Source organism: Chiloscyllium plagiosum, unplaced genomic scaffold (assembly GCF_037043375.1).
Source record: "Chiloscyllium plagiosum isolate Xiang-an unplaced genomic scaffold, Cpla_swu_hap1 HiC_scaffold_25, whole genome shotgun sequence".
Classification (NCBI taxonomy): Eukaryota; Metazoa; Chordata; class Chondrichthyes; order Orectolobiformes; family Hemiscylliidae; genus Chiloscyllium; species Chiloscyllium plagiosum.
Window position 1 is genome coordinate 18562023 of NW_028270163.1, and position 23856 is coordinate 18585878.

At 40.8% G+C, this 23856-nt stretch overlaps 1 long non-coding RNA gene across 6 annotated transcripts in view; it reads right to left on the minus strand.

Moving 5' to 3' along the window:
- The window catches only part of LOC148145289 (uncharacterized), a 73775-nt gene that overhangs the window by 48865 nt on the left and 1054 nt on the right, over window positions 1-23856 (minus strand). For 2 of the 6 annotated variants that reach the window (XR_015761386.1, XR_015761385.1), the window contains exons 2-5: window positions 21992-22213; window positions 20724-20927; window positions 19344-19485; window positions 17854-18013 (exon numbers count right to left, since the gene is read on the minus strand). This is a non-coding gene — a long non-coding RNA (uncharacterized LOC148145289). Of the gene's footprint in view, window positions 1-727; window positions 847-17853; window positions 18014-19343; window positions 19486-20723; window positions 20928-21991; window positions 22214-23420; window positions 23852-23856 lie in introns of those variants that run through there. The other 4 variants (XR_015761388.1, XR_015761383.1, XR_015761384.1 and 1 more) reach the window with 4 other exon arrangements.

Sequence of the window (23856 nt, forward strand, 5' to 3'; positions counted from 1 at the left end):
CTGTACTCCACCCCACTACATGCTCCCACACAAGGCCATGTTCAACCAAAATTATTGTAATTCAACCGCTAGCTGGCTCACTGTTAAAAGATGGCAAGAATGAAATGTTTTCACAAATCAAACATTTTTTTAGCTGGAAAAATGGCAATTGAAAAGCTTGATGCAATGTTCATGTTCTTTCTAGTATACTAGATTATATATTAATAAGCACATTATATATATTATACACACACATATATACACATATGCCCAGTCTATAGTTCTCCAAAACTCTAAATATAAACTGGGCTATAGCCCAGCTCACAGCTCAAAAAAGGAAACCCATCCTTTATTTGAATAAGTTGTTGGCAAGTGTAAAGTTTGTTTAGTAAACTTTGCCTACAGCACATATTGTTGAGGAGTTTAAAATAAGATGAGGAATCAGGCCTTGATACACTGTACCATGCTATTAATGGGAAATTATTGTGGTGACAGAAAATTGGATCAGTTATTCATAGTGATTAAAAGTAAATTCCTTTATGTTTCACCCAACCTGTACTTCCATCCAGACACATGAGAAAGGGTTTTCACAGCTGAGTACGACCTCTGCAATAAGAGGCTGAAATATGATTCCCGCACTTTAGTAGCAGAGGTGCATACCTCGGGCAAGGGAACAGTGATCTTTGTGAATACGTCTGCTTTTTGTTTTCTTCAGCCTTTCTGATAAGATTGGTCTAAGGCACAAGAAGCTTCTGTTGCCCTTAGTACAAGTCTAATTACATCATTCAGATGGGAGATTTTCAGCAATTCTTGATGCCCATTGATCCAAAACAAGCAGTACTCGAGTATTTGGAGCAAATTAGATTCCTGCAAGCACACAAACGGAATTTGCTTCAAAACTATAACAATGACAATTTGATGTTATTAGTTTTTTTTTAACTGAATTGGATTCATTGGTAGTTCACCACTGTTAGATTCATTGCCCCATTTCTTTGGTTGCAGCCATTTTAACTACTATACTTAACAGTGGCTATCTTGTGTGTCACCTGCACATTAGTAGTCTCCTGCCATATCTCAGTGTTAACTATAGGAATTGAACTGAATTGAATCATTTATTGTCACATGTATTCAATATAAAATTTAGTGAAAGATTTATACCGTCGCCATAACTCTCTGCCATCCTCATTAACATAAATAAAATAAAGAAAGATAACTTAGAAAGAGTCCAGTATTTCTTTCTCTACTGTTAGAGACTTTCTCTGGGCTACATCAGCTCACACCATGCAACTGCCAGAGTCCCACTCCAGGTTTCACAAACCAGCTGACACAGCCTTCGAAGACACTGCTGCTCCAGACCCCATCAAAGCCATCTTCCTGACAGATAGGAAGATGGTTGTCATTGTGGAGGTCAGTCATCTCAGCTCCAGGACACCTCTGCAGGAGTTCCCAGAGTAGGTGTTCCTCAGGAGATGCCTGATATGAAAAATTTCCGTCAACAAAAATTATTGCAAGAAACTGCACCAGCACAATTCTGCTCCAGCATAGGAAGCTTAATGCCAGTGCATGACATGAGAATCATGTTGGGAGATCACTAGCCGTATCTAAATGATTGGACTATGGGGGGAAACCAGAGTAGTTCTTCCGAGTCTACTGGATGTGTGAAATACACCAAAGCAAATACATTAGTGCTGCAAAGCTCTCATTCTATAAGCTTAGCCCCAGTGGATTTTCATGGTTAAATATGATTTGTTCAGCAAAGTACTTTGTGCAAACTGACTAATTGATAGGTCTGTCTTCACTACACATGAAAGAATATGACTGTAATGTGTTACCTATTCCTTGTTTTAGAGTTTTGTTTTCAATGCTCATCTGATGAGGTATGCATTGCAGTTATCCTAAAAAGCAGAAGCATTTGCAGTTAACTTGTCCTCTCCTTACCAGCACAAAGTAGCAAAGATCCTCTTTGCTCTCAGTCAGATTCTGTGCCAGTCTTTCTCATACAGTAATGTGCTGGAGTGGGTAGAAATGTAAGAGAGAATTTCTATTTCGGAACAAGCATGAGAGAAAATGTAGGATTCATGAAGATTAAAAATCCAGATAAAAATTGTTGCTTTAAAAAGGGAGGATCAAAATGGCAAGAATTTTTGAGTAAAATGAAACAAAACCAAAAATATGTAATTTACTCCATCTTCTGACCTTTACTATCCTTTCAAATATCCTACAATTATTTAGTATTATAGCAGACAGTTTGAATAGGACGATATAAGTATTTATTCTGAAAATAGTTCAAGTTATTAGAAGCAATATTTTGGTCGTGGAACATTTCTCTTTTTTCAAATTATTTTCCTCACCCATTTTTCTAAAGCATGTTAATTGCTGTCGGCTGCTCTCCAGTACCTCAAGTGACCAGTTGTTACGTATAAAGAATAGAGGATAATAAGAAATAGGAGCAGAAACAAAGTTAAAAATCACACAACACCAGGTTAAAAATCACAAACCACCTAATGAAGGAGCAGTGCTCCGAAAGCCAATGCTTCCAAATAAGCCTGTTGGACTATAACCTGGTGTTGTAATTTTTTAACTTTGTCCACCCAATCCAACACCAGCTCCTCCACATCATAGTGAACAGGAACAAGTCATCTAACCTGTGGAACGTGCTTCACTATTCAATAAGGTGGCTGACCCGATTGTGACTTTAACTCCACAATTATGCCTGTGCCCCACATCCCTCGATGAGCATAGGATCCCGACAATGTGGAAGCAGGCCATTCGGCTCATCGAATCCACACCGATCCTCTGAAGGGCATCCTACCCAGATTCTACACTCGACCCTCTCCCCTGCAACCCTGCATTTCCCACTGCTAATCCACCTAGCATACAGATCCCTGGATGTATGGGCAATTTAGCATGGCCAATCCACCAAACCAGCACATTTTTGATCAGTGTTGATCAAAACTCTTTTCAAACTGATCTTAATATATCTGCTGCACAGAAGGAGGAAACTTGGTCCATGGTATTTGTGCAGGCTTGTTGAAAGTTGAACCAATTTTTCTGACTTCATCGTTCTTGCTCCATAACCATGATTTTTTCTTGTTTTTAAGGTATATTTTCCAAATCACTTTTAGAAGGAGCTGTCAAATCTGCTTTCACATTTCATGTGCCACTTTCCAGATCATAACAACACAATCAAATTTTGGTCTTTCCTGGTCAGCATGGCTCAGGACCAAAAGGAGTCTTCTTAATCAGAAAGTGTTTGGATGCCTTTATATTAAAAATGAATTATATGATGAGGTTCAGTCAAAATAACCAATGGTGATTGCAAAACGCTTCCTAGAATGATAACTGTAGTGATTGGAACAAAGTGAGCCTGGTGGACTGCGTGGAAGGAGTTCCCTGATGGGGGATGTTAACCTGGTTCAATCAAGGAGCCCTGTTTGACAGATACAAACAGGAGTGTTGCTTCCCTGAAAGATTATAAAGATTGTTTTCAGTGTTAGCTGCCTTGCCCTGATCATCTGGGCTTGTTGTGAACAAAAAGGATATCACTAGTAGATCAGAGCTTACTGCACTTTGCCTCTTCACAATGTTAATGTGTTGCTGTGGCTTCTAAAGTGAGCATGACAACCTAGAAGATGATTGTACACAACATATAGTGGTAACTATAACACACAAGTCTAAATTGATCCAAACAGTGCTCTGCACTTTTCTCCCTGCCTCAAGAGAAACCCACTGTTTGTATATTTTTGTGTGAATTCTGAATATTTGAGATTGCGGGGAGCATTGAGTGTTGTTCAAAAGTATTTTGAGATATATAGTTATTGTACTCACTCCACATCAGGTAAATAGTTATAATAAAGTTATGGAACAAAAAAAAAACAAACAGGAGCGTCAGAGGTAGTGTTCCTATGAGAGCCAGATCTGAGAAAGCTGGAACAGTGTCAAAGACTTTCTACATATAATTGAAGAGTGACCTAGTGATTGGATACCGGCCTCTATGGAGTTATTTCAATAAAAGATAAGCAATTACAAGATTCACTGAATTGGGAGCTTGTTTTCTGCATCTAGGTGTTACTGGCAAGGCCAGCACTTATTGCCCAACCCTTATTGCCTTTGAACAGAGTGACTTGCTAGGCCATTTCACAGGAATAAGGATTCACTACTGTGGATCTGGAGTCACACATGGGCATGACTAAGGATGGCAGGGTTCCTAAAGGGCATCAGTGGGTATTTATCACAATTGATGATAGCTTAATTTAACCATCAACTAGTTTTATATTCTAGATTTATAATTTGTTGAATGTAAATTCAGCTAATTGTGATGGTAGGATTTGAACCTACATTCCTCCTCTGGATTATCACAATGCCACCATTTCTCTGGTTGAACTATTTAATCTGATGATTGAAGGAATTGGGTGAATCATCCCACAACACAACAATGTAAAGTAGTTGAAGCAATATGCGTTGCTCATCTTGGCTTAAGTGTCCAATAATTCCTCCAAACTTGGTGTCTGAATTTATGAAATGTATTTTTTTCAATGGGGTTCTCAACAAAATAAATTCATGTTTGCATTTTTTGCAATTAGTGCACGTGGCAATGTACATTTGTATCTATTTTCTGGAAGGACATTGCTGTGACATATTCCATTACCCAGTGTTTGTAGGAAGATTGTGACAATGCATTATATTTCTTGGCATGACTGTATTGGCAAAAGCTGTGTAGACAACAAACAAATTATCGGAAAGAAAAATAAAGTGAGGAGGTTAACCACCATGAAGAGATTACACTGGTGCCAGAAGGTAAAAGTGAAAACGTTGACTTGGATATTTCAATATATAGTCATTTGGTCATACAATACATGATTATTGCTGTAAAGAGACACATCTTGTTGTAACTTTTCATCTGTAGGACAACTCACAAGAAACCAAATTGAAGGAGAACCATACTGTATGAGAGGAGAATCCTAATTTACGGACAAGTGGACTCTGATTTCTGGAGTCAAGATTAGAGTGGTGCTGGAAAAGCACAGCAGGTCAGGCAGCATCCGAGGAGCAGGAAAATCGACATTTTGGGCAAAAGCCCTTCATCAGGAATCCTGACGAAGCACTTTTGCCCGAAACATTGATTTTCCTGCTCCTCGGATGCTGCCTGACCTGCTGTGCTTTTCCAGCACCACTCTAATCTTGACTCTAAACTCCAGCATCTGCAGTACCCAATTCGGCCTCTGATTTCTTGAGGTTTTGCCAAGCAGAATGCCCTAATTAATGATAATTTACAGTTAACCATCATGTTTTATTTCACTTTTAAGCCAGGCAGTAGGCTCCGATTGGTCAACGCATTGCCCCAAAAAATCAACAAGTGAATGGTTTTCATCTATTTTGTTGAATAGAAATAGGTACAGTGTATGAACACATTCTTTATGTCTGTAAAGAACAGGAAAGTGTCTAATCATAAATGAAGTTTGCTGTACAGCCTGACTGATGATTCTAAAATCATAAGACCATAAGATATCAGAGCAATTAGGCCATTCGTTTCATCAAGTTTGTTCCACCATTTGATCTTGGCTAATATGTTTCTCAGCACCATTCTTCTGCCTTCCCTCCATAATTATAATATATAATTTATAATTGACATTCAATTGAATACAACAATGCCCATCATAACTGGAACCCTCAATTCAACATCCTTCCCCGGCTCCCAGTCCTCACAATGTCACTCACCGACACATCCACCAAATGACAGAAACACACAGGCTGGCTGAAACCATTGTGCTGCACGTCACTTACCAACTCCATGATGACCTACTATGCGCTTTCCATTTCAATACCCCATATACAGCAATCTCTCGGAGCATGATCTACCAGCAGACATCCTGTGGATCAAGGAATGGCAAACATGGCACTAACAACTTCCTGATGGCTAACCCCATCTGTTGACTGACAGAGCCTTTGAAGTAACAGGTCAAAAATGGTCCTTCATGAACAGGTTCAGGATAAGGCATGGCGCCCGTACAGTCAAACTCCATTACTGGGGTGTCAGTACAAACCCCCCATCCACCACTTGTGGAAGGATATAAACAACACTGCACATAACTGAGGAGTGTGCCTGTGCAGGCTAAGTGATAGAATAATTGACTTTAAGTCAAAAAATGATGAGGTAATCACTTAGAATTAGAGAGTCATACAGTACAGAAACAGACCCTTCGATCCGACCAGTCCATGCTGAACATAATCCCGAACCAAACTAGTTCCACCTGCTAGCTCCTGACCCATATCCCTCCAAACCTTTCCTATTCATGTATCCATCCAAATGTCTTTTAAAAGTAATTGTACCCACAACAACCACTTCCTCAGGAAGTTCATTCCACACGCACAAACCACCATTATGTAAAAAATAGCCCCAAGTATCGTTTTTAAATTTCTCTACTCTCACTTTGAACATGTGCCTCCAATCTTAAAATCCCCATCCTAGGAAAAACACAACTACTATTAACGCTATCTGAACCTCTCATTATTTTATGAACTTTTGTAAGGTCACCCCTCAACCTCTTATGCTCTGGTCAAAAACACCCCAGCCTAACCAGCCTTTCTTTTTAACTCAAACCTTCCATACCTGTCAAATACTGGTAAATCTCTCCTGCATCTTCTCCAGCTTAATGGTATCCTTCCTATAACTGGGCAACCAGAACTGGACACAATATTCAGAAGAGGCCACACCAAAGTTCTGGACAACCTCAGCATGACTTCCCAACTCCTCTACTCAAAGGTCTGAGCAATGAAGGCAAGTGTGCCAAATTCTTTTTTAACTAGCCTGTCTATATGTAATGCAAACTTCAAAGAATTATGTACCTAAACCCTTAGGTCCCTCTGTTCTACAACACTACCCAAGGCCCTACCATTAATTGTGTAAGCCCTCCTTTTTTTGTTGTAAGAAGATGTAATACTCACTAAATAAATAACCAAACTAGCTTGGTCTTTGAGTTGATACTGTTGCCTTATAATAAAGTGCTGAGTAGATTAAGCCTACATTCTCAGATTAGAAGAATGAGACGGAATCTTATTGAAACACACAAGTTGCTTCCCCTGACTGGAGAATCTAGAACAGGAGGACACATTCTCAAGGTAAGTCCCATTTAAAACTAAGATTAGGGGAAATTTCTTCACTGAAATGTCCGTCAGTCTTTAAAATTATCCTTCCAAGAGGTTTGTGGACATTGCATTGTTCAGGATGTGTAAATCTGAGCCAGGCAAATGTTTGGTCTCTCAGGAATCAAATGATATGAAAGTGGCAGAAGCATGAGGTTGAGACAACAATTAACTCAAATACAGGGGAGCAGCTGTGAGAGGGCCGATGGTCTACTTCTACTCCTATTATGTATGTTCTTTTCTCAAACGTTCAACTCAGAATGTTAATGCTGCAGGATTAAACACTTAAAAGCAATTACTTCCATTCCTGCCCATCTGGTGAATCATGATTTGATGTAAAGCTTCCTGTAATCTACGGCAATGATTTACCTTAATTCTAATCTCAATTTCCTTCAGTAACATGACAACAGATTTCCTTTTATCATGCTAGTTGTCTCATAGCTGCTTTCAGTAAGACCATCAACAGTCCCACAGCCTCTCTGCTGAGGGAGGCAAGTTTGGCCCCAAGGGTGTTCTCTGTTTGAGAGTGGGTTGAGACTGTCCAAGTTTCAGACATGCTTCCTTACACCTGTCAACTGAGGAGAGTTTCTGCAATGGAATTGAAAGCAACATCCATGGTTGGGCGACATGGTGGTTCTGTGGTTGGCACTGCTGCCTCACAGTGCCAGGGACCAGGGTCTATTCCAGCTGCGGGCGACAGTCTGTGTGGAGTTTGCACATTCTCCCCGTGTCTGCATGGGTTTCCTCCGGGTGCTCCAGTTCCCTCCCACAATCCAGAGCTGTGCAGTTAAGGTGAATTGGCCATGCTACATTGCCCATAGTGTTCAGAGATGAGTAGGTTAGGTTAGGTTAGGTTAGGTTAGGTTAGATTAGATTAGATTAGATTAGATTAGATTTGTGGGCGGCACGGTGGCACAGTGGTTAGCACTGCTGCCTCACAGCGTCAGAGACCCGGGTTCAATTCCCGCCTCAGGCGACTGACTGTGCGGAGTTTGCACATTCTCCCCGTGTCTGCGTGGGTTTCCTCCGGGTGCTCCGGTTTCCTCCCACCATCCAAAGATGTGCAGGGTCAGGTGAATTGGCCATACTAAATTGCCTGTAGTGTTAGGTAAGGGGTAAATGTAGGGGTATGGGTGGGTTTCGCTTCGGCGGGTCGGTGTGGACTTGTTGGGTCGAAGGGCCTATTTCCACACTGTAATCTAATCTAATCTAAACTAATCTAATCTAATTACTTACAGTGTGGAAACAGGCCCACTCATACCCCTACATTTACCCCTTACCTAACACTATGGGCAATTTAGTATGGCCAATTCACCTGACCTGCACATCTTTGGACTGTGGGAGGAAACCGGAGCACCCGGAGGAAACCCACACAGACACGGGGAGAACGTGCAAACTCCACACAGTTAGTCGCCTGAGGTTAGGTGCATTATCAAGGGTAAATGTAGAGTAATAGGGGAATGGGTCTGGGTGGGTTTCTCTTCGGAGAGTCAGTGTGGTCTTGCTGGGCCAAATGGCCTGTTTCCATACTGTAGTGGTTCTATGATGATCCAGATGTGTCTAAGGTTCCCAACTTTCCCAGGTCGGCCTGCAGTCTGAAATCATTGAAGATATCATGGGGTATAAAAATAATTATTTTTCTCATTTTCTTTAAATGTTTAAATTTATTGAAAATGGAAGAAAGGGCTATTTTGAAAGAGACCTTGGTATGCAAGTTCATAGTTCCTTGAGGGTGGGGTTATAGGTAAACAGAGTAGCAAAGGCGTTTGGTACACTTGCCTTTATTAGTCAATGCATTGATAATAGGAGTTGGGAGGTCATGTTGCAGCTGTACAGGGCATTGGTTAGGCCACTTTTGGAACAGTGCATTAAATTTTGGTCTCCCTGCTATAGAAAAGATTTACAAGGGTGTTGCTGGGGTTGGAGGTTTGAGCTATAGGGAGAGACTAAATAGGCTGGGGCTATTTTCCCTGGAGTGTCGGAGGCTGAGGGGTGACATTATCGAGGGTTAGAAAATTATATGCGGCATGGATAGGGTCAATAGCTAAGGTCTTTTTTCCCACATTAAGGGAATCTAAAACTAGAGGGCATAGGTTTAAGGTGAGAGGGGAATGATACAAAAGAGGTAACTTTTTCATGCAGAGAGCTACCAGAGGAAGTGGTGGAGGCTAGTACAATTACAACACTGAGAAAACATCTGTACCGGTACATGAATAGGAAAGGTTTAGATGGATATGGACCAAATGCTGGCAAATGGGACTAGACTAATTTAAGATATCTAGTCGACATGGACAAGGTGGACTAAAGGGTCAGTTTCCATGGGGTACAATTCTATGAATCTATGATTGATCAAACAATTGGATAATGAAGAATGTTTTGCTTTCCAATTGATAATGGGAAGGTGCTGGGGACTTAAGTCTGAGTATGGATGTGTTGGGCAGCTATTGAAGGCAGTATAGGAGTGAATTTGGATGGACAGAATCATGTGATGAAGACCTCCAGGAATATCTTCAATGACAATTAGCTCTACTTCTGCTTAATCAAGTATCTCATAAAAGATGCTTTAGTTATTCAGTAGGTTTGTAGAGAATAATATCAATTAATCAAAGATAGAATACCAGTTGGTGTGGCAGTATGGTGGTTAGAACTGCTGCCTCACATTGCTGGGGGTCCAGGTTCAATTCCAGCATTAGTTGGGTGTGTGTAGAGTTTGCATGTTCTCCCTTTGTCTGTGTTCCTTTTGGGTGCTCTGGTTTCCTCCCACAGTCCCAAGATGTGCAAGTCTTGTGGATTGGCCATGCTAAATGCCCTGTAGTGGATTAGCTGCGATAAATGTGATGTTACAGAGAAGTGTGGAATGGTCTAAGGAGGGTTGGATAGGCTAAATCCTGATAGGCTAAATGGCCTTCTGTAGGGATTCTATGGTACAAGAGCAGAGTTATTATTCACATCCACTGATGCCAATGCTTTTGGCTTAGATACAGACATTGGTGATACTGCTGACCTGGAATAAAGCCTTGCTGGGAAAATCTAGCAACTTCTGTGGCAACAGATATACCTCTCCTTCCTGCACTATAAAATTTGTTCCATGGAAATTCTCAATTTGGAGTTGCAGTGATGTCACCAAGATGCCCAAACTGCCAATCAAACTAAAGAATTCTCACAGAAAACCAACCAACCAGAAAATCATGTATTTTTTTAAAAATGCATAGATTAACTAAAGACTGGGCATACATAAGGGGTGAAGGTAGAAGCTGAAGCAACATTTTCAAAAACAATTCTGAAAAAGAAATTAAACAAAATTTAATTTACAAAATCTAATAAGTAGCCTTAACATATCACAAACATAAAATTATTGTTTCATAGTTAAATTTGCTGTAGTTATCACTCAGTATGTCAGTAGAAAGCCAGTTACACCTGACTTTTTATCAGTGATGTCAGAGGAGATATGGGGAAGTTCTCACAATAGTTCTGTTGGTACTGTGTACATTTATGACAAGCATAGGGCAACCTGTTAGGACAGTTTAGAAACATCAGTGATAGCTTCCAATCCATGTTGTTCACATGTTGGTTCACACCATTACCTCTGCTCTATAGATATACAAACCAACCTGTTCAGATATGTCATTACACACCTCTGAAGCAATCTGGGCCTTCTGACTCAGAGCCACACTGAGTCACACAAACTCTATGTTCTCACCATATTAGTGATTGACTGATTTTACTGTTTACCAGTTCTGAGCATAAGGAGCTGAATTTCCATATTTACCTTCCCTCTCCCACATCATGACATTGCAGTCAGTTTCAGAGGGAAATAGTTGTGAATACTATTATAAGTTTACCAATTCCAGGCCATTGCCTTATCTGCAGTAAGAATGTATTTCAAAATTTAAGTGATGTCTCCGCAGAAAGCAACAATTCCATCATCACCACCCCTTCAAATTGGGTGTTGGCTACATAGTAGAAAGCTATTGTGCATGTTTTGTTTCATTGTTCTCTACATATGTAAAGGAATTTCAAAATAGGGTTTGGTGTAGTAACGTCATTATTGCTGGAGTGTGGGTAGGAACGTCAAAGTTCAGATGGCCTTGAGAGGTTTTCACAATGGCTGCAATCGGCTCCAACCAGCCACCAGTCACCAAGTAAAACTGTTGACACCTCATTGATACTGAATGTCATTGATGTTTAAAAAATGTATGTAAAGTATTGTCACAAAATGCTGACTCACATCTTACTTATTAAGCCTGAACAGCAAGCCAATGATTATTATTCCTTAAAGATCCTTCTCATTTCTTTCATTCACTCCAGCAGTTGAGATATTTCCAAATATTTTCCAGTATTACAGCGTTGTTTATATATATATATAAATATCCATTAGCTTTTTTTCTCCATACTGCGCAAATTTCAAAGTAAACTTGCCAGCTGATTTGCTGGAGCCGTCCCTATGTTTACCAATATAAAGAAAGCAAATCTGAAGCAAAAACGAAAAAAAAGTGCTGAAAATATTCAGCAGGTCAGGCAGCATCCATATAGAGAGAAACAGGTGGCTGAATCTTATGGGTTTTTTTTGACTAAGTGTAAGTGACCTTCTTTCTGTAGTGCTAGGCATTCCTCCCAGTAGCTGACACTTTCACTGTGATGCTGAGCGAGATTTCTCGTTGTATTCTACCAAACACATTGCATTAATTGATGTTTCAGCCCTTGTGGAAGACATCACATCTGATTTCTACACCAACTTACTATGTGCCATTCCTGGAGCAACTCACCACTCATCAGAGATTCCAGAATTAATTGGCATCCCTGGTGCCAGTCCCATATTTAAAAGGACATTGCACACCTGGGCAAGCACTTCCAGTCTAGTTCCTGACAGTTGCCCCAGACATGACATACGAGGACACATCGGGCGTGGTCCTGGAGCTCCTGCTAGACAGTGTGTCACACTGGCAGGATTTCCTCTTCCTCAAGGACCAGCAGTGGAGGCCGCAGTCATCCGAGATTGCAACCTCGGTTACAGCACTTTCAGCCATCTGGAGAAATACCAGAACGGTAGGAAGAAGGTCAATGTCCTTCTCTAGTCTGCCAGTGTAAGTACCATTATCTTCTCTCAGAGAACTCTATCACTGCTCCTACATCCTCCTCCCACCAAAGCGCATGTCCTACCATTCTCACCATTGCCTGCAATATCTTCCCCATTCACCCTAGCCTACCCCAACTCCTCATGTCCTCAGCATGGGCTACTCACTCACTCAGTTAACAGCTTAGTTAACCACTTCCATCTTCCCTAATGACTGCCCCGCTCTCTCAATCCAGGAAAACAGCCCATAATAGTGCAGTATGCATCAAGACAGAGTGTGTGCTACACATCATTTGGCTCAATACCCATTATGAGCAGAGGATCCTGACTCTGAAAACCCAGGCAGAACCTGACCTGGTATCAAAGGCTGCCCTTGACTTACTGTGCCAGGATTCACTGGGTGAAGGCTATCCTACTTGATGAAATGAGACTTGCTGACAACTGGGACATGCTTTCTGGCTTTATTTCTGTGCAAGGTCAAAAGTCACACAACACCAGGTTGCAGTCCAACAGATTTATTTGAAATCACATGCTTTTTGAGCACTGCTCCTTTGTCAGGTGAAGTGTCACTTCACTTGACAAAGGGGCAGTGCTCCAAAAGCTTGTGATTTCAAATAAACCTGTTGGGCTTTAGCCTGGTGTTGTGTGACTTTTGATTTTGCCCACCCCAGTCCAACACCGGCACCTCCACATTATTATTTCTGTGCTAAAAGACATTGCAAGGCTGTAGTAGTATGAGCCTGTATCTCTGGCTGAGGGAGCAAAGTGCAAAAAGGCAAGGAAAGGTCCTGAAAGATAGGAATGCTGTGAGCATCCAGCATCTAAGCACTATGGCAGTGAGGAAAGAGACCAGAGATACAGTCTGCTCCAGTCCATGAGCTGGGTGCATGGCCCTGAACACAAAGTTTAAATGAGTGAACTAGATCGATTAACCACAATATAATCCCACCATTAGGTCAAATCAGGTCAAACTTAACAATACTGGAATTACCAAGAATATCCATGATTTGCCAAAGTACTTATTAGAGAATTGAGATGATATCATTTTGAGTCTGATTTCAGAACTTTTATCCATTAAAACTAAGCTGAGATGTGTGACACCAAGCCCTGATTTTGTCCAAGAGGCATGAACTACCAGCAACCTTGCAGGATAATAAAAACTTGTATTTGTGTAATAAATGACCTTTCTCTCAGGGGATTTTAATATAAGCACATCACAACCAAGACAAGAAGAGGGAATCGGCTCCCTTTTTAACTTCCGCTCAGTTGGTCGCAACAAATGTTCTCATTTGTTTTTATAGCATTGCTATCACACTTCAGTTAAAACATAATTAACCACATCAAAATGAAGGACCTAAAGCAAAATTTTCCTTGAGTGTAAGAAAGAGGAATTTTATTATTACTGATCCTGAGAAAAATAACAAAATTGCAACTTCAATCATACTCACAGACACAGATAGCAACTCAAAGAAGAAAGTGGCTGGTACAGACAGGAAGAATAAGCTACGGAACCTTAAAATAAAAGGTCCTTAGAGTTTGAGTGGTGTCAGATTTAAAACCTGAGGCCAGTAATTTAATTGTTGGCGCATATTCTGCAGCACTGATGACATTTGTAAATCGTTATTTCTTGATCAATTGTTGTTGTCCCAAGTTGTTTTTTCACTAGGCACTAACTTCAAGGCTGATAGGCTGGAGAGAGAGGCATACATCATCCTTGTTGTCACCAGTTCATTTGTTTTATCTCTCTGTTTTGCTGTTAAGCAGTTGTTGATATGGACACAATCCTATATTCCTGAATCTCCTGCATTGTTATTCCAAAATGAATATTCAACCAAAACTGTTCATTTCTGAACATGTGAATATATTGTGGAAGTATGAATTAAACAAGAGTTGTGAATTTTCTTGATGTTGACTCAGTTGGCTGGTTTCACTCTTTAGATAACATGGCAATCTTAATATAGTTGGTTTCATTTATTCCATCTGGGTTTTCTGGACTTGTCTCAATCTGTGGTCAGGTGATCATAGAATCCTCAAGGTGTGGAAACAGGCCCTTTGGACCAACAAGTCCACACTGATCCTCCAAAGAGCAACCCATTACTCTACATTTACCCCTCACAAATGCACCTAATCTGCACATCCCTGAACACTATGGGCAATTTACCTTGGCCAATTCACCTAACCTAGGCAAAAGTGAGGACTGCAGATACTGGAAATCAGAGTCTAGATTAGAGTGGTGCTGGAAAAGCGCAACAGGTCAGGCAGCATCTGAGGAACAGGAAAATTGACATTTCAGGTAAAAGCCCTAATTTGGATTAGTGGTGCTAGAAAAGCACAGCAGTTCAGGCAGCATCCGAGGAGCAGTAAAATCCTCCTCGACGAAACGTCAATTTTACTGCTCCTCGGATGCTGCCTGAACTGCTGTGCTCTTCTAGCACCACTAATCCAGAATCTGGTTTCCAGCATCTGCAGTCATTGTTTTTACCCATCATCAATTTACCTAACCTGCCCATCTTTGGATTATGCAAGGAAACTGGAGTACTTGGAGAAACCCGCACAGACACGGGAGGATGTGCAAAATGCACACAGACAGTTGCCCGAGGCTGGAATCAACCAGGACTCCCTGGCATTGTGAGGCAGCAGTGCTAACCACTGAACCACCACGTTGCCCCATCACAGCAACTTTTTAGGTCATATTTGTCCTTTTTTAAAACCATTGAAAAATGAAAGGTCTCAGGCATGACAAACAGTGCAATGGAATATTGATAGACCACATTTACTATAATTGTAACAACATGTCATTAATTCATTTTGATGTAATGTTGCTGTTCTACAGGTAAATATATGAGACAAGTTATGTACAGTAGATCACACAATCAATCATATCATGACCATCTTATGAGATGGAGTTTAAGGGATAAATATTGAGCAGAACAATGAGGAGAGCTCCTATCCTGTTCTGCAAAATAGTGCACTGTGATGTAACCTGTGTGGGCAGATGGAGCCTCACCTTTGCATCTCATTCAAAGATTTATGCTGAAGTTCCTGGAGTGGGATTTGATCTCACAAGCTTCTGATTCAGAAGCAATGACCAACTTAACCAAGGTTAATCACTAAAGAACATTCTCATGAGATAGTGTGTTCCCTAGTGTGAATGTGACCATGTATTGTGCTTCTTGCCATGACTGTACCAACAATCACTGTTTGAAAATGGTAGCTGAGAACAATATTCGACCCGGGGAATTCCCTGCTGCTTTTTTTAAGAGAGTCATGGATTATTTTACAGCTCCCTGATGGAGTTACGGCCTTCATATAAAAGCTAGAACTCGAACAATGCAACACCTCGTCAGTACTTCACTGAAGAATAAACACAATACTAAAATAGTGTTTGCATCCACAACTCTTTAAGACTTATTATTATGTGTTAACACAAAACCAAACACATAAATAAGAGTGGTAAAACAGAAACTTAATATGACCGAAGCTATTCATATTCATGAAGACAAATTCAATTATGGTGAATCTGGCATTGAAATGGGAAGACAGCGGCAAAGGAACATAGTAGCAGGAAATGGTCATTCAGTCCATCAAGTCTACTCCACCATTTTATTATGATGGATCATGCCACTTTTCTGTATTATTCCCATATCATTTGATGTCATTAGAATTCAGCAATGTATCGATTTTTCACTTGAACATGCTCAACGTCCTCTGGGGTTTAGAGTTCCAAAGATTCATCAGCCCCTGAGTGACAAATTCTACCTCATCTCATTTATAAATAGCCTACCCCTTATCCTGAGATTACATCCATTGTTCCTAGATTCAACAGTCAGGGAAAACATCCACCTGTCACAGTCTGTAAGAGTTTTGCCATTATCAACAAGATCACCTCTCAATCTTCAAAAATCTATGCAATACAGACCCAGTTTCCCCAATCCCTGATCACAGGACAATCCTGCCATCCTAGGGATTAATCTGGTGAACCTCTGACACACTCCTATTATAAATATATCCCACCATGGATATGGAAACCAAAACTATATGCAATACTCCCAGTAAGGTTCCACCAAGGCTCTACATAACTAGAGCCAAGACATTTTTACTTCTGCACTCAAATCCCTGTTTGATGAAGGCCAAGATACCACCTTCCTAATTGCTTGCTGCACCTGTATGCCTTTATGACTTTCATGACTCATGAACAAAAATATCCCAGTCCTTTTGGACACTAATACTTCTGAACCAGTGACCATTTAAGAAATACACTGTTTTTCTACCAAAGTGGATCATTTTCTATATATTTACATTATATTCCATCTGTCCTGTTCTTACTTGTTCACCTAAGCCTGTAAAGCCTCCTCACATCCTCATCACAACTTACATTCCCATCCAGCTTTGTGTCACTGGACTAGTCACCCTGAAGCCAATATTCCAGAGACCTGAGTTCAGTTCCGACTGTAGCAGCTGGTGGATATTAATATTTCCTAATCAGCCTGTTCAGAGATGTTATTACCACAACTCTGGAGCAGATGAGACTTGAACCCTGGACTTCTGGCTCAGAGGTAGGGACAATACTATTGTGCCATAAGAGCCCTCAGGTGGTGCATTTTTAAACTCTTGAGGGATCTCATGATGTAGTGATAATGTTGCTCCTCTAAGCCAGGAGGCCGGGGTTCAAGTATCACCTACTCCAGCAGTGTGTAATAACACATCAATATGGATTGGTTAGATTTTTTAATTTTTTAATATGGGATTGAAAGATAGGTGACCATGACAACTACCCGTGATTGTTGTGAAAACGCATATGGTTCACTGAAACTCTTTCAAAGAAGAAAATCTGCTTTCCTTACTAGGTCTGGTTTACATAAGACTCCCAGAGCTATGTGATTGACTCTTCACATTCCTCTGAAATTATTTAGGAATTTATTCAATGTCAAGGAGAATTATGGATGGGCAACAAAAGCTGTCTTGACACTAATGCCCACATCCCATGAAATAATAACAAAACACAAAGTATTCAGCAGGTCTAACAGCAACAGTGTAAAGAGGAATACAGCTAACATTTCAGGTCAATGATCTTTCAAATGAGGACCTGGAAAAACCTGTCTTGCTGTTTGTTTGTGCACTTCAGCAGTACATGACTGCCTCTGGCTTGGACCATATGGTTTCACAGTGGGAATGTTCAAATTATTTTTAAACACAATTTTGGCATCAAAAAAATTGTTATTAAAATATTTGTAACTTCTTTCCACTTAGTTAAAATGTTTAAACATATTTGATGAATTCTTGTTTGCAAAGAAACATTCAAAGCCACTCCTTGGGGTGCTCCACCCTCTATCGTGCCCAATGCTTAATTTTTAATTTGGCAAAAGATCACAATCTGATTAGCAGCGGTGTTCCAGCAACAGGCTGGAACTTCCCATACAGCTATTGTTATTTTCAACAGCAGCAAAAAGAGAAGCTGCTTTAATTAAAATCTGCGTAGGTTGTCCAGGAACCCACGTGGATCATCCATAAACATGGGAGGGAACACCAGACAATAAAACAGCATTCCTTTATATTTTTAGCACTGGCAAGAGGTTGCGCAAATTGGCCACTAAATGCCTGCACTTAGTCATTTCAGTATAAAGCAATTTTCAATCTGGTTCAGTGACATTTCTTACCAACTTCTTTGGTTCACATGTACAGTCATATGGTCAGTAAACCTCAAATCCAGTTCAATTCCTGTTGGCATGGGACTTTAAAAGGCCAGGTGTCCCAGCATTAAATCATCTGACCTCATTCAGCTCGGTGTATCCGGTAAAGAAAATCAGCCATGGTTCCCTGCACGTGAAGGATAGGCATATTTAAAAGTTGTAACGTTAGCAATTTTCACCCTGGGTATTGTAAAGACATTAACCTTCTTGGTGGGCTTTACAAAATGCAAGCCCAGCTTTATAATATTAGTCACCTATGTCCGTCCATACACACCAAACATCTACAAGCTATTAGAACACAAACTGTGTGATCCCAATCCTTAAATGCAATCTACATAATCTATGGTGAGGTTGCATTGAGATGATACAGAGGTGGATTCATGCGTCAGTCTTCAGACTAGTGACATGAATCTTTTATTAACTATAAACAGAGTGAGGTAAGTCATTCCTGGGAGATTGTGAACTCTGTCCTGGCTCCAAATGTGTCAGACTATCAGCAATCATCACTGATGTTGTATAGTATTTCTCAGCAGAACAGGGCTTAATCCTTATTCAACACTTTCTAACTGGACAGGGTCAAACAATTAGTTTATTTTTCACCCCAATCTGTCAAGGGAGTTGAAACCAATTCTGAAAATCTTCTGAAAAACTTAACTCAAGTGAGTTAACTCTCAGGACAAAAAGGAATTAAGACCTTGAGTTTATTGCAATTAAAAATAATAACCCTGTGCTTATAAATCATTTTGTTGCAGTTGACTCAGTTCATGCTTATTTTTCCATTCACAAGTGATACAAAATACCACAAAATCATCCACAACTTGAAACTAGTAAGTTATGCAAGGCACTTTTGTGGAAAAATAAATGATAACAGTCAGGCAAGAATAAGGGAAGATAATAAGAGATTTTGCAGGAAGGAGGCAGCAAAGCAGAGACCTTTAAGAAGTGTTAATTCTGGGGCTGAAATTGGTTTATCAGCTCACAGTGAATGGGGGCACTGCCGTCAGATTTTATTTTCGAACCATGTAGAAGCTCTACTAAGGCTAAGAAACAGTTTCTAAAAAGTGTTGATGTATTATTCTATGAATATTAGAGGAGAGAAAAGTGGGCACACCAAGTGCCAATTCACTAAACTTCATTTTGTGCTGCTCCTACCATTGGATGCTTAAGGTCTCACTGAATGCCATCAATGGAAGGCTGGGGGCAGCGTGGAAATAGAAAGGAGGCCAGAATCAGAAGAGAAGAAAGTACACACATATGGCAGAAAGACGCTCAGGAAGTAATTTGTGTCATTACAGCCTTGGTTCAAATATGGACAAAAGAGCTAAATTCCAGAGTGAGGTGAGAGTGACAGCCCTTGACATTAAAGCTGCATTTGACTGAGTGTGGCATCAAGGAGACCTAACAAAACTGCAATCAATGGGTGTGGGGGACAAACTCTGTGCTGGTTAAAGTCATACCTGGCATGCAGGAAGTTGGTTGTGGCTGTTGGAGGTCAGTAATTTCATTTTCCAAGACTTCTGTGCAGGAGTTCCTCAGCGTAGTATCCTAGGCCCAACTTTCTTCAGGATCAATTACCTTCCTTCCATCAGAATGTCAGAACTGGAGATGTACACCAACAATTGCACAATGTTTAACACCATTCATGACTCCCCAGATACTGAAGCAGTCTGTGTTCAAAGGTAGCAAGACCTGGACAATATCCAGTCTTGGGCTGACAAGTGGCAAGTAACATTCATGCCAGACAAATACCAGGCAATGCCCATCTCCAATAAGAGACAATCTAACCAATGCCCCTTGACATTCTACTGTGTTACCATCACTGAATTCCCCCACTGTCAGCATCCTGGGGGTTACCATTGACCAGACACTCAACTGATTCATCACATAAACACAGTGGCTACAAGATCAGATCAGAGGCTAGAAACACTGCAGCGAATAACTCACCACCTGACTCTCCAAAGCCTGTCTACCATCCAGAAGGCACAAGTCAGGAGTGTGTTAGAATACTCCCCACTTGCCTGGATGGGTCCAGATTCAACAACGATCACAAGCTTGACACCACCCAGGACAAAGCAGCCCACTTGATTGGCACCACATCCATAAATATTCATTTCCTCCACAACTAACTTTCAGTAGCAAAAGTGTACTAGCTACAAGATTAGATTACTTACAGTGTGGAAACAGGCCCTTCGGCCCAACAAGTCCACACCGACCCGCCGAAGCACAACCCACCCATACCCCTACACCTACACCTACACCTAATACTACGGGCAATTTAGCCTGGCCAATTCACCTGACCTGCACATCTTTGGACTGTGGGAGGAAACCAGAGCACCCGGAGGAAACCCACGCAGACACGGGGAGAACGTGCAAACTCCACACAGTCAGTCGCCTGAGGCAGGAATTGAACCTGGGTCTCTGGCACTGTGAGGCAGCAGTGCTAACCACTGTGCCACCCGTGCCGCCCACAGATACAATGCAGAAATTCACCAAAAGTTCTTAGATAGCATCTTCCTGGTCAAAATCCTGGAATTCCCTCCTTCATGGTATTATGGGTCAATCTACCATACATGGATTGCAGCAGTGCATTACCACCTTCTCGAGGGTGGCTAGGGATGGACAAACAATGCTGGCCAACTAGCAATGCCCATGTCCTGTGAATGAATAAAAAAAAACAGCAGACTGATTTCAAAAGGAGAACAAAGGTTTTGAATTCAATACAATAAGAGTCTATAGGAACCAATAAACTGTGCCATCAATAGGAGTGATAAAGAGCTGGAGTTAGTATAAGATAGATGAAACAACAGAATTTTAGATCAATTGGAAAGGAGGCTCACCAAATTTTGTGGACAAACTGAAGATATCAAAGTCTGGAAGAGACACAATTGCAGATCTGGCTTTCTTTGGCAGTTTGGGAAATTAAAGGTGTCTTCATATAATTTTTCCACTTAGGTGGGAAACGTGATTTGAAGTACAGATCAGTTTATAATATAATTCTGAGTCATTTGCCAAAGATGTTTTGGAATAAAACAGCCACCTGCCTGTAACATATCAATATGAAATTCTACAAATTAATAAATTAAATTTTCCTTCAAAAAACCACAAGGATGTTACCCAACCAGGGAGGAATGTTTTAAATTTATAAACTTTGTTGTAAATGAATTTCTCTGTTGTTATGATTGTAGTCTTGAAATTGAATGTGGCTACTTTAATTAAGAGAAGTTATTGGAGTCGAAGGTCTTTTAGGTAGCTGTTCATTTAACATTCTAAAACTATACTTAATAAAGTTTTGCAAGAGGTCTGCACAGTCACATTTCTCTTCAGAAACTCACCATTGTTTTGTGATTTTGTACCTCACTAACAACACGGTTGACTATTTATTCAAGTAGAAAGTGAGGACTGTAGATGCTGGAGATCAGAGCTGAAAATGTGTTGCTGGAAAAGCGCAGCAGGTCAGGCAGCATCCAAGGTGCAGGAGAATCGACGTTTCGGGCATGAGCCCTTCTTCAGTATTTATTCAAGTACTCACTCTACAATCAGTAATTCTCTATATTTCAGGCAGTCTTATATTTTTGCATTCAGATATTCTGGTATTTTATGTGCACACTTTAATGATGGAAAGCTACTTTAAATTTTATCTTTTAGTTTCTGCACTCTCTTCAAACAATCCATTGATAAGATACAAGCACGCGAGCAAAATATCCAAATGAGCCACTCCTTTAAACTCTGTCGCTCTCCTCTCTAAATGTCAGAACAGCTGAATACCATTTAACCTGGAAAAACCAGTTTGAAGACATTTTCAAGTGTGAATAGACTAAGAAATGGATAACAAGGATAATCGTGGCTGCTGGCAACAGGTTGAACATGAGTTCAAGTGAATTTTCAATTTTGGATTCACACATTTATACAGATTATTAGTTTTAGTTTCAGTATTACCTACAGCAAAGACAAGAGTAATTTGTTCTTTTGCCTACTTTTTACAGTATTGTATTTCACATTGTTTATAGATGCTTTAAGCCTGAATATGTTCATTGCAGATAAACAAAACAGCACCTCATGGACTTAGACTATTATAACAAAACAATAGTGACTGAACTATACTCACCAGAAAATTTTGTGTATTTTGGAAAGAGGTGAGTTGGACAAGTGAGCTGTAAACATTGAATGTCCTGTTGGTCTGTCATACGTCTTGACTACTGTTCACTCTTCTGGTGTTGACATTAAAATTTACCAAGGCATGTGTATTGGTATCATAAATCATTGGCCACATTTTTGACCTTACTCTTATTTATTAAATGTCGGGCAACGGTTCAGCAAATAAATAGGTCTGGAATCAAAAGAACAAAATTTTAACTCTGTCCAAACCCATCCACTCTTACAAAATTTAGATCAAATCTAATTTCCCAGAAAAGTTGCAAGTGAACTCTGAATTCTCTAAGTTCCTAATATATATGCAGGAAAAAACAGTTAGAAATAATTGGTTTTCTTCACCCATTCCAAATTGTTTTTCTTACCTAATCTTGATTTTGCTAAGAACGGTTTAAAACAGTATTTATTTTTTTTCCCAGATATACTTATAGGCAACAACAAAAACTTATTTTTCTGTAATACCTGTCATCCAGACAAGGTGTGTGGGTGGGTATATGGGTGACCATAGGGATGGAATGATCAACAATATGATCAACTTAAGGATTTTGTTTTCAAAGATCAAGTGGATGAAAAGACAAGAGGCTTGGAGATGGAATTTGGGAGTACCAATTTCTGATTTCTGGAAGATTCTGTTTGATATGATTGAACTAAATTGGTAGGTCACTCATAAGATACAATTACAAGGTGTTCAGATTGGACAAGGCAACATTGGAGATTGTACTGGGTGGGTGGGGGTGGGTGGGGTGGGGGGGTGTAATGTTAAAGCTATGATGGAAGTCATTGAACCAACAGTGTGAAACAAGGCTTAGAAACGAAAGTGCAGTTGGATTGGTTCAGATGAAGAGTCACTGGGCTCAAAATGTTAGCTCTGTTTCTCTCCACAGATGCTGCTAGACCTACTGAGTTTCTCCATCAATTTCTGCTCTTGTTTCAGATCTCCAGCATCTGCAGATATTTGGTTTGTATTCTGCGAAGATAGATTTATCTGAGTAATAAGGGAGGGAATGAACTGCTCAGCGAAAATGATCGCAGACGCAGAGACACTTGATGAGGTTGGGAGGATGGCATAATAACAAATTGATAAGAAGGATGAGATTAGGGTGACCCTGTGGTTCAGTGGTTAGTGCTGCTGCCTCGCAACGCCATCGACCCAGGGTGACAGTCTGTGGGGAGTTTGCACATTCTCCCCGTGACTGCACGGCTTTCCTCCAGTTACTCCAGTTTTCTCCCACAGTCCAAAGATGTGCAGGTTGGGTGCATTGGCGACGCTAAATTGCCTATAGTGTCCAGGGTAGATGAGTTTGCCATGGGAAACACAAGGTTATAAGTTTAGGCTAGGGGTTGGGTCGGGGTGGGATGCTCGTCAGAGGGTGGAATGAACTTACCTATTCCTATTGTATCTGGAGGTCCACTTGGTCATCCAAGGCAGGGGGCTGTTTGCGAATCAACACAGAGCCTCTCTAAAATAGCAGGGGGTAAAATGATTGTATTTCAGGAAGGGGGAGGAGGGAAGTGAGGGGAGGGGGAGGAGGGCAGTGAGGGGGGAGGGGAAGGAGGGCAGTGAGGGGAGGGGGACAGTGAGGGGAGGGGAAAGGATGTTGGACACTTTCTCCTCCCTGGCCATCACGAGATGTGAGCCTTGGAAATTGGGCGACTGCGGGTTGTTGAGAATAGTCTCGAGGACTTAAAGATGTACCTGTCCAACGCTGAAGAAGGTGGGAAGGTAAAGGGGAGCTGGTCTCAGTGAAATGGCCATTCACCTTCCGAACCCTGAACGAAGGGTTTGAGATCTTAACTCTCATTTCCCGGGCGCCCTCATTC